Consider the following 9,122-nt stretch of genomic DNA (forward strand, 5'->3'; position numbering starts at 1 on the left):
ATCCATTACTATTGGGATACCCCAAAGACACTGATAAATATCATATCCTGTGGAATTTCTGATATTGTACAATCTTCCTTTGCTTGTTTTCATGCGTTTTTGAGAATATGGGTGATGGAAAAGCTCTGTTTACTTTCTTTTATTCACAATATTGTTTATTTCTCTAAGCTTATTTGCGGTGCGTTTTCAAGTTTAGGACAATTCCCTAGGGACCGGTGTTTGGACTTCCTTTGCAGGGAATGAATTTATCTTTCCTTTTGCAATTTGAACATAAAAGTTACCATTGCTAGTTCTTAATTTGGACGTGTGTAATGTTTTACTGGACCTCTTGAGATACACGAACACTAATAAAACATGTTTGAGTCCTTGCTCCTCATTACTATAATGAAATACCTTTTTCTTTGACTCCACATTTTTATCAATTTTCTTATTTTTCGGCTATAAAAATGCACTTATGTTTCATCATCCATCAAGCAAGTTTATCAAACTCTGTATTTTTTTTATTAAAACATTCTTTTTACTAGACCGTAGGCAAATTTAAAACGTGTTTTCCATGAGACAGTTGTAAGAAAATAGGGCACTTATCCGATAGAATTATTATAAAAATTATATTTTATATTATATTTTATCCTTGCGAGGACAAAAGGGAAAATATTAGGGTTTCTATTATTGGGAGCCGCTTACTATGATTTTTTCTACATTTATTATGATATACTGTTTTTGCATTATATATATGTGTGTGTTAGGATGAATTTTCTCGCTTCTACACCCATTACAAATGCGCTCTGGCGTAATAGTAAATGTCAGAATTATTTGAAATATTTAGGAATATGGATCTGAATATTGTTAACATACCCGGTATATATATTTTGTGGAAACTTTATTACGAGAAACGAGTTGTCTTTCTTACAATACACCGTTCATGTAGTTCTTGAATTGCGTTTTTCTGGAAAATAAGTTTTGATGCATTGAAATATTTTTTCTAGAATGTTCAAGATTATATTATTTTTGTTCTCTTAATATTTTGTAAAAAAAAAAAAAATATATAATTCCCATATTAAAGAAAAATAGGCTATAAGATATGACTTATTAAACACTGTAACATAACGTCTGAATCAGAACTGTTGTTATCTCGCTTTGCATGTACGTTTATTACATTTAATCTTTACTGGAAATGATATGGAATTAAATATGTAAAATTCTAATAAATAAAATTTTATCGTTTCTTTTTGTCTAGAATTCTTTTTTTTTTAAACCATTCATTACAATACAAACATGGAGAATATATTGAATTTTGAATTGTTAAAACAATATTCTCATTTAAGATGATGTATTTCATTTGGTCGAAAAGACATAACTGAAAAAACAACGTGTCGTGGCACACTAGTAAATGTTTTAAATAATGAAGAAGACGGCAGACTTTGGATGTGTTTTTTTGCAAAATTTGACAATTTTTAAAAATTTCTCTTTACGGTGTCAATACATAAATTTTTATTTTTTTATATCAAATGATAACATAATAGTTGTTCTAGAAATAGCTTCTATCCTTGAATACATTTCCTGAAAACACATTTTTAAGGGTCCCCTTTAGTAATTATGATATTTTGGTGTGGCGAAAGTCGATAAGAGAGTCTGCTCTGGACTCGAAAAGCAAGGAGTTGATCCTTACTAACTAACCCTGTCTTGTTGACATTTCTTAAAAAATATTATGCTAACATTTTCACACTGAATGTTGTATGGATTTTTACGTTTGCCCGAACTTGACAGGTAGCACAAGGCAAATTTTAGGAGTGAACAGGGAATACTAAGTAAGATGTTGGCATTTGAATCAACATCTGATGTTTTCAAGGTCCGTGTTTACTCTGCGATCACTTTGTATTGTTTCTTGGTTAGGTATCTCCACAAATAATTATTTCTTGTAATTTTATTATGATGGTAATCTAAAAACCCATGATAAATGTGATAACTTTACAATCGTCAACTTCCCTTACATGTACTTATGCAGCAATATACCTTCATCACCTGCATACGGAGTTTATATATCTCAGTTGACTCGATACGCAAATAAATGCACTACGTATGAACAATTTCTACAACGAGGTAAATTATTGACAAACAAGTTGATGAAACAAGAATATCAGCAATCTCGTTTAAAGTCATCATTTCGTAAGTTCTATGGTCGATACAATGACCTTGTCAGCAAATACAAGTTATCATTGAGTTAAATGCTGACTGACGTTTTTCATACTAATTGTTAGGCCATTATTTACACACTGAATTCTTGACGGATTTTCCCGTCATTTCTCGATCATGACATAGTGCACACGGTTGATGTTACCGGTTGGCAAGGGGTGCTCCATGGCACCTGATCCTACATCCGATGTTTTGGAGTTAAATGCTGACTGACGTTTTTCATACTAATTGTTAGGCCATTATTTACACACTGAATTCTTGGAAGATCATGACATGGTGTTTGCTCAAGGAGTGCATGGCACCTGATCCTACATCCGATGTTTTATGATTTTGGATGCTCCTATTTTGAATTGTTTTATGAACTTTTGATCTTGAATACTGTTCGTTATCTCCATATGTTTCATGCATTATATGCATGTTGTACTTTCAATGTCTTCTGTATTTAGAAAAAGAAAAGGAACGAAATCGTATCTTGGTTAAGGAGTTATCAAGACATATGAAACATGATTTTAAAAAGAGCTATATTGAAAATGCACAATGGTAATATAATTATCTCTTCCTGTTTCGGTTAGATCAATTTATTTTTTGTTTTATTTTTTTAAATTCACTTCCTTTCCTAGTAGATTTTAAATCACTCATGCGTATCTATTTTTCTTTTGCTTTGAAAATTAATTATTGAAATATTACCTTCTTCAGAGAATCCATCAATGCTGTCCCCGCTGGTGTTTCTTATGATACCAAAAAATTATGTTGTTTAAACCCTTAAATGATAAAAAGGTCTTTGATCTCTTAAAGTACATACATTTTCTAAATGCAAATTACATAATGTATCAAAGGGTAAAAACAGGCAACAAAGGAACATATATACAACATATAGATCATGCAGTATTATTGCGTTCTTTTTTTTTTAACTACAATCAATTTATCTAGGAAATTGTGACTACAAAACAAATAAGTGAAATACAACTCCCCATGGATAGAAGAAAAACACGATGCGTGATAAGTAAGAAAAATAAAAACATTAGACAAAGAGTTTGAAATATATCTTTTAAGTTGAAAACTGCATGGTAAAGGCGTGAGTAGAAAATATGAAAATCCCTCCGTTATCTTTGTTATTAAATATATTCATTCAGTAATCTCTCTGACTTCCATTCAATATATATCACAAACACCTTATTTAATTATGCCAGAAATAAATTGAAATTGTTTCGACACATGCATGCACAGTTGTTGCTTAGTTATGCATATATTGCTTCGTGTAATATTGCTTAATAGAATAGATTAATTTATATAATTTACGAAAAAGGATATTCTAAAATAATTTCTTAGTTTCTCTGTTTTCTGTAAAGTATATAAAATTATATGGAAATTTAATCACTTTATTATTTTGGTTCACTTAATTTTACAAAGATAAGGATTTACAATAAATGAAAAGAATTAATTTTAACTGCTAGCCGTATCTGCTTTCGTATTTGAAAACATACTGGATATTGTCAGTGTTTCGTTTTTTTAATTAAAATTTTATGCAAAATATCTGCCATTAACAATCTCAAAGAAAGAGGGGTTTCCTCAAATTATTGGAAAACACGTTCAGAGGAGGAAAACTTTGCAGTCAACATAAAACAAATGTGTCCGTGACAGAAGAAATATGACCACAAAATCTTTTCTACAAAATCTTGACATACATTTATTTATTTAGTTGACCTACTAACTTGAATTTTAGGTTAAAAGTACTGTTTGAAACATAACTTTTGTGTCAATAATATGATATACAATCAAAGCCTTTGTAGTAAGAATCATATGACTAAATTTAAAAGATTTTTGAATATAGACAATGCTGTATATGTTAAAGAGGGATACAGAAGGAGAAAAAATAAAGTGAAATATATATGTCAACACTTTTAGTATAAAAATGCATTTTCGAAAATGTTTGAATTAATTATTCTTTGGTCTTTTCCACAGTACTGGATGTGTCTATTTTGCATTTTGAGATCAATTTTTGAAATACTATACTAAATTGCCTTGAAACATTCCTCAAAAATGTGCCATCTTTTATCAAAAGCAGATTTTTATCAGAGCAAAGGTAAATTGTTAGGTTACGGTGGTAATTATTGAACTATCAATTTGAATTTGAATACCGAACATCAAACAAAAGTGTAAGACCACTTTCCTGATAATTGAACTGATTTTAAGTACCCCAACAGTGTTTTAAGATTTATTCTTTGTAACTGTTCAAATGAAAGTTTTATTCGTATTTTCTAATAATTCTAAAAGCATCTTTTTAAAATACAAACAATAAATTATAGAAGTTGCTGGAATTCCTCATCATATCCAGGTAGTACTTGGAGATCAGGTTTTCCAGCAATTAGATATAAAGAAGTGATATTGATTACTAGTATATTTCTTTTCAATAAGATGTTTTTTGATAACTATTTAATAACTGCACCGAACTTCTACATAAATAATTTCTAGAATGAATATACAATTTGAATATTCATTTTAGACAGAATTTATTTGAAAACTCAATTATTGGGATGCATTTTCCTATGACTTTCAGATCTTCCTTCCATTAACAATATTTAATATTTTCAGATGTCGATTGGATATATCTCAATGGTCTCCAAATGAAGGACACATAGGGTCCTTCGGATTTGTTTCATATTTAGATATTTTACTGATTATAGTCATAAATGGCAAACTGAAAACTAGACTTTATTACAAACAGGAGAACGTTAAAGTTTCTATTGTTAATTTCCACTTTTATGTAACAATATTCATTATTGCTTGCATATGGTGTTTATGTTTCTAATAGTATTTAATAAGCAAGTTCAACTCTAAGTAAAATGAATTTCTAAAACTTGAAAGTTAATGTAAAATAAGTTGATTTTACGTGGCTTTTAGCAGTCTGGATTAACCAGCCTTTGAAAACTTTTTGTATGATATTTGAAACTTAGAGAAAGCAAATATGGATTATGTTTGGAAATGAATTTTAACAATTCATTTTAAAAGTTTACATTTACTGTTTTGCAATTACAAAAAGACCACGGCTTACTCCATATTTCTGAATGGAAAGGGCTAACGATGGATATTTTTGTCATATTTGATCACTGAAAACTTGAACATTAATTAGAAAAACCTATAGAGAACAAGAGTATCTCAACTCTGATGATCTGCATTTGTAGCTCAAAAAAAGTTATGTAGTAAACAGAGCTTAAAACATGATTATATTTCGGGTTAATGAGGCAAGATTTTCAGCTGTCTCGTTAGGAGTCATCATTTAGCAAGTTCTATCATAAATGGCTTTGTCGTCGAGTGTAGTCCGAGGTTAAGTCGGATTCTGACTTGCTTTTTTCGTGCTGATTGTTTGGCTATTGTTTGCAAACTGAGTTCCTTATGGATCATTACGTGGAAGTGGTCGGCAGCGGATACTTGCATCTCTGGGTCGCCTGACCCCCCTCTGAGTTTTTGGAGGACCACGTTTCTTCTGCTCCTGACTTGTATTCTTTGAATGGGCTTTTTACCTTATCAAATTCAATGTCTAAAGGAGGGTATGACCGGTGATATTAGATGCTAACATTTTCCGCACAATATAACAAAATGTGTACATATACAACATAAATACTATATGCATAAAGCATACATGTACAGTCAAAATATAAAAAGACCCCATTTAAGTTGTTTCGTAACCTTTGTACAGCCCTGCTCTCTAGTCTTTCCACATGTTCTATCTAGTCTTTCTTTTAATATTACATATCAATGAGGATTCAATAAATTGACCATGATTCCAACAAAATATTAAATATTCTGGAATGTGTTGTTATGCCGAAAATAGTCGATAACTTGTAACCTATTTACCGACACGATTGTTACCTCCTTTTTACAACAAGGGGTAATATTTTTGTCCCGTAGGTGAAGATTGTTGGCACAGATTCTGGTTCAATAAGCAGTTCCCATGGCTTCCAATAGTGAAGACACGTGTCTCTTCTCCAACTTTTTGCCACTGATTAATATTTTGATAATAACGTATTTGCAAAATGATGAAAGATCATGTGACATTTATTAAAGTTATCAAAAGTTTTTGATATCTCGGTATTTCAGTGATTGTGTAGGGAGATAGGAATAAAGGTAATTGTAAACACCTGTCTGATCTTATCTGACACTACTCCGAACGTTGAGAAGACAATTTAAACTAAAGTATCTCGGAAACGTTTGTGGAAAAAATGAACTTGTCAATTTCATGCTTTGACATTTAATCCTCACTGGTATCCCAGGTAATTCTATTTATAGACCTCTGAAATCTTATTTGATAGCAGACTGGTTGAATTGATTTAAAATGCAATTTAAAAGATAAAAGTTCTGAAAAATAAAGTTAAAATGAAATTAAAAATGGTTACTTTCTCATAGAAATATACTTATCATAACAATGACATGACACCTGAGTGTGTATTCAAATATTTACATATGATCAAAATCAGCCAATGATATACATGCATAAAACAAGATATGTATAAAGTTTCCATGACAACATATCAAATATAGTGTAGATACTGACTGGAAAATCTATTGATATTCATTATCATGGAAATTTATGCGCGTCGGCAAGAGTCTGAATACTAATGTTCTACCAGCTTTACACATCCGGGAACGCCAGCAGATCCGAGACACTGGAGTGCAATAAAAGACTGGCGAAGATTTAACAATACTTGCTACTTTATCCTTAAATTGCTATAATTGAGTATCATATGCAGTATGCATATTAAGCTTTTCCCTCCTCAAATCTTCATGGGCGCCCATATATAATCTTCTGTTAGACTTCAAATTATGTTTTGTATTTGACCATATGAATTTAGGTATCATAACTATAGGAATTCTTTTATCTAACAAGAAGTCTTTTAACCTTGTCTTAGTCTAATCTTTCTTGGGCTTAACTTTTTCTCTCTCTTTTTTTTAGCCCAACGTTTGTGTTTACCCTTTAAAATTCTGTAGTTTAATGTTCACTGAATAACTGTCAAATGGACTCTACATGGAAACACGGTTTCCAAAACATTGTTAAAAATGATCTTAAAAATATCTGAATTAAGATTTGCTTTATCAGATTTAAAATGCTCGGGGAAAACGCATTTAATATGCATATGGTTGTATATTATATCATAACTGATATTTTATACGGATGATTTATTTGCTTAATAAGTTTATCGGGCATCTTTGCATAAAAATAAATCTTACCTTAACTGAAAGTGTCAAGGTTATTGGGAAATTATTAGGCATTGGTTGATGATCAACCAATAGTTGCACCTTACGTTTATTTATTTCCTCGGTAGACCCTCTTCCTGCTACCGTAGAGTTATCGTGTTACAAAACATCAGGGGTACATTTCTATTTGTAACTATAATATACTACCCAATGCATCCCGAACCATATTATACCCGGGTACAATACAGCCCGTCATACGAACTAAGTTTCAATTATTTTCAATAGATTGATTTATTAGATTCGACACTACGTCTTCCCAAAGAAGAATGCCTAATTTTATCATTATTTGTAAACGTATTCACTGTCAATAGGTCTTTGTACAAAGATCGTGAAAAGAAATAGATAATGATGTTTAAATTTTTTAGAGAAAAACGGTTTCCTTGGTAGATACAAGATAAAGTCACGAGTGTGAAATATATTTTTACAAGCCTAACAAAGCAATCATTTTCTAAAATGTGCACAAATAAATATTTGCTCACTAAAGTTTTCTTCATATTCAAAGGTATTTATTGCTTAAAAAGCATTAGTAAATTATTCTTTAAAAACGAAAAATATTTTTCCTTACAAGCGAAACAAGAATGTATCCTTAGAAACTTAGTATTATTTAAAAAAAAAACTTTTCACATGAAATTAATTTCTAAAATAAGACCTTTCTTCTAAGAAGATAAAAGATAGCTAGATATGTAAATAAAAATTACTAAAAATTAGCAATTTGAGAAAAATAACTTTTAAAACCAAGTCAAGCAAAAAAGTAAAAGGACAATATTTTAGAATTAATTTAATGTCAAAAACAAAAGTCAATAGACAGTTATATTTTCTAATAATATTTTGCCTGGTATTTTTGCACTTGCAAATTCTAAACATACATGTATAGACTGAAATGATTGCATAAATACTTGCCTTGCTGGAAAGTAAATACAACGGATTAACACAGTGCAAAAACATTAGAAAATTAAAATTGCTGTGAAGTTTAACTTAAAACACCTTTCATAATTATAATCAAGATTTTTCAAAGTAATCCTTCTTTTTTGAAATACCCTGTAAATTAAAAATTCAGTGATTCTACATATAAGGCACTTTCAAAGTATTTTCAATTTTTCATTCAATACTATATATACATGTATGTACACATTACGACACACATACGAAAAAATACTTGTCAAGTTATTTAAAAGAATTTATAAAAGAATATCTCACATAATTTTTTTTATATCATATTAGGTGCTTAGCTTACACCTCAATTTTTGAATTTTTCTTAATTTTTTTCTAATTAGAGTTTAGTTTTTATATCCATGTCTTTTTTATGCTATGTTATAAACAAAACTTTGATATTTTCCTCCATTCGTCAAGTGAAAATTGTGTGAAAATGGACACTCATAACACTATAATCATATTTTCTCCTAAGATTCTAGATTTGCCAGTGATTCTTATTACTGTATTAAATTTTGATAGTTTAATTTGAAGATGTACGATGTATGTCCAAGTTTGTTTCTTTTGGTCTTATATTTTAGAAATCCATCGTTATTAAAACAAATAGCTAAAAAAAAAAAATTCAAATGATGATCTATATTCATACATTGAATATTTTGGCAAGGAATATATTTTGTAGATTTGGTTTTGCATATTATGATTTTAAATTTTTTTTATTTTCTAGGAATGCGGAAAATTCTAGAGAA

The sequence above is a fragment of the Saccostrea cucullata genome, unplaced genomic scaffold, assembly GCF_032062105.1.
Source record: "Saccostrea cucullata isolate Sc308-1 unplaced genomic scaffold, CSIRO_AGI_Scuc_v1 ctg14, whole genome shotgun sequence".
NCBI classification, from domain to species: domain Eukaryota; kingdom Metazoa; phylum Mollusca; class Bivalvia; order Ostreida; family Ostreidae; genus Saccostrea; species Saccostrea cuccullata.